Here is a 3,783-nt window from a genome sequence, read left to right as displayed (position 1 = left end):
CAACTAGATTGAAGAACAAAACGACAGCAACTTGTCTGTTCTCCTTCCCCCAATTCCCCAGCACTGTTCCCATCCCCCCAATTCCCCAATAAAAATCTTTAAAGAAAAAAAAAAGAAAGAAACGTACCAAGGCAACCCAAGGGAAAAGGAATTTATTTTTCCCAAATGTTGCAGGAACAACTAGGTAACTATATGGAAAGAGTAAATCTCTAGCCTGACCTGTCACCAAACATAAAAATGTATCATAGATCTAAACATAAAAGCTGAAACTATATAGCTTCTAGAAGAGAAACAAGAGGATATCTTCATGACACTGGGATAATCAAATATTTCTGAAGACACAAAAAGCACTAATCATAAAAAAAACTTGATAAATTGTACTACAAAACTAGAAAACACGTGCTCATCAAATGATACCATTAAGAACATGAAAAGGCAAGCCACAGACTAGGAGAAATTATTTGCATAATATATCTAACAGAATTAATATTCAGAATGTATAAAGAACTATAAATCAATCAAAAACAAAAAAAAACATTAAAATGGACAGAATAGTTGGACACTTCACAAAAAAAGATATTGAAATGGCCAATAAGTATGTGAAAAGTTGCTTAGTCATCAGGGAAATGTAAATTAAACCACATGTTACATTACTACAAAGCCACTAGATGGCCAAAATTTAGAATATTGACAGCAGTAATTGTTGGCCGGAATTTTGACCACCTAGAATTCTCATACATTGCTGGTGGAATAAAGTGGTACAGTCATTTTTGGAACATTTTTGGCAGTTTTAACTTTAGACAAACACATACTGTATGACCCAGCCATTCTACTCCTAGGTATTTACCTGAGAGATACATCAACACTCGTCTACAAAGACTTGTACAAGAATGTTACTAGAGCTTGTACTTGTACATCAATTTAAAATTTAGTTTAAAAATAATGAGTATAAAGAAATATATTTTCAGATAAACAAAAACTGAGTTTATTACCAGCATAACTACACTAAATGAAATTCTGAAAGATGTACTTCAGGAAGAGGGAAATGATTCCAGGGCAAAAAGGGATGATTTAAAAATCTAAACACATAAGTAACTAAATCTAAACAAAAACTGTTTCTATAAATACTAATACTTCTCATTTCAGAGGCTAATAGAATGGGACAGCTAGTATATAATAGATAGTATATAAGTTGGGTAGGAATGCCCTTATACTTTAAAAGCGTTCTAAGGTCCTTGTGTTATTTGGGAGGGGAGATAAAGTTATTAACTTTAGTCTTTGATCATTTTGAAGGATAACTATTAAAACAAAGAAACAGAGTGCATCACGTTAAAAACACTGAATTGAAGAATCTCAAGAGTATTGATGTCTCACTGAATGTTTACTTTACTTGGAAGATGTGGGTGATTGAGTTCAGGCTGTAGAGAGATCACCATTTTTTTCACCTCTGAATTTCAATCTTTTTGCTTTGGAACTTCTACACAGATTGTGCCCGCATGGAAGATGGACATTTAAATCTTTCATCGTACCTCCATGCATTTCTTTGTGGCTGCAAAATAAATTACAAACATTATTATATACAGAAATCTGGTGAGTCTTCTCATTAGGAGTTCAGGCCTTCTAAGACAAACATTCAGGAACCAGGGGCCCTGATACACTGGCTGAAGGTTGAAGGAAGAAATCTTATCAAGATTTCTAGAAAAATAATACTCTGAGGTAATGAACATGTGAATCATGGCACTCTCTCATATGCTTCAGCTATACTCATCCACTTTACTACTGCCTGTTACCATTTCTATGCTCAAACTGTTTTCTCTGCCTGTAATGCCAAACTTCTATCATCTAGACATCTACTAGTAGAAATCCTTATCATTTGAGGCTCACTGCCCTGAAACCTTCCATCCCTGAACTAATCATTCCCTCCTTTAACCTCCCATGGTGCTTTGTGCTTTCCTATCTGTTTGTCTGGAATATCCTTTCCTTACTCCAGTGAATGGATATCTATTTTTAAATCTTAGCATTCAACTTAGGTATTACTTCTCCAGGAAGTTGTCCCTGAAGCCTCCAGGCTGAGTTACCCGCCTCTGCAGCACCAATCACAGTTGGGTTGGTTAAATGAATGAATAAAAGGATTGCTGAATAGCTACCAGGACCCAGTTGAGGTTTAACAAAACGAGTTTGTAGAGAACCAGGTCTGCACAGATGTGTGTCTTTTCTTTTTATAATGATGTGAATGTTAGAATTAGTTTTTCTTCTATGAGAGACCAACACTGTACAAAAGAGTTGTAAAAACAGTGCACAAAAAAGTTGTAAAACTCAGTGCTAATACTGGCCCCGCCTTTAGTGGCTGCACATCTCTACCAAGGCCCCAAGGAACAACAGCTCAAACATACCCTCTCTTACCTTATTTCTTCTGAATGGAGTGAGGGGATTGCTGGTCTTTAAACCTGGTTGGGTATAAATCATGGCCTCAGGCGCCATTAGAGAAGAACCTATCATTGGAGTTGAATACTAAGACTTTGAGTGGAAAAGAAAAAGTGAAAACTTAATTTGTATTTAATTGCTGTCCTAATATAATAGTACCAAGAGAACAAGTAGCTCCTCTAGAGTAAATATTACCTTTAATGAATGTCATTTGAAAGGAATATTAAGTGCCAGATACATAAAAGAGAGAAAAAAAATAGATCTGTGAAGTAGTTGCTAGTAAGAAAGTGTGAAGTGAGAAGACCTAAAGTATAGTTCTTAAAAAGCAAGGACTCTTTATGAAAAAATAGAACTCCTACATCTTAAGGCCGATAATCCTCATGGGAAAAAGAAGTTACAGGTAGGCATGGAACACATTAAATATATAATTGTATGTATGCATCTTTGATGAAATATTTTAGTATAAGTATGTGAGTTAATATGACCATTTAAAAGTGAAATGTGAAGGGTGTGTAGGAATTTTCCTGGCGAACGGAGTGAGGGCAGGCTAGGCACACCAGATCGAGGGGGTGGCTGAAGCTTTACTGAGGTACAGTTGATAAAATTGTATATATTTACAATATACAATGTGATGATATATATTTTTACAGGTTTCAAAATACAGAGGGTACCAAGAAAATGTATACACATTTTAAGAAAGGAAAACTGTATTAAAATTGTAAATCTTAATATATACTGATAACAAAAGATGAATACAAGTCACGTTTGACTTCTGCACTTACAAGAGATGCTCAAAGTGGTTCCCATCAGTGTCCAGACACTTCTGATTATGGTGAACTACTGCTTGAGCAACGCTGACCAAAGTGTCCACTTGTATACATTTTTTTGGCACCCAGGTATATTCAAAATATAAAAGAAGGACATTTAATGAAGAGCAGATATAAGAAGTTTGCACAGACCAATAAATATGGAACTGGCCATCTCCTTCCCCTGTTTAAAACTCTTAAATAGATCCTCACTGACTGTAGATAGTAAGAAAACTCCTTGGCATGACTAACCAAGCCAACTTCTCTTTATCTATTGTGTTTTTCCCTCACAAGTGCAGGCAATATGGGATGTACTCAAGCACAGCTGGGTATTAGAAACTATTCAAATGGCTCATCTCTAAAAGTTAACGATGAAGGTATTGAGCTGCTGAGAGATTTCTGGTGATGTGCTACAGGGCTATTGTCCTTGGTGCTCCAGGCTACCTTTATCCATATTATCAACGAAAATGTAGAGGACGTGCTCGTTGAGCAGATAAACAACATATATCGGAAGGGATAACTAATATAGTAAATAGAATCGGAAACCTTCACG

The sequence above is a fragment of the Hipposideros armiger genome, unplaced genomic scaffold (assembly GCF_001890085.2).
Source record: "Hipposideros armiger isolate ML-2016 unplaced genomic scaffold, ASM189008v1 scaffold_738, whole genome shotgun sequence".
Taxonomy (NCBI): Eukaryota; Metazoa; Chordata; class Mammalia; order Chiroptera; family Hipposideridae; genus Hipposideros; species Hipposideros armiger.
This window is presented reverse-complemented; position numbering follows the sequence as displayed.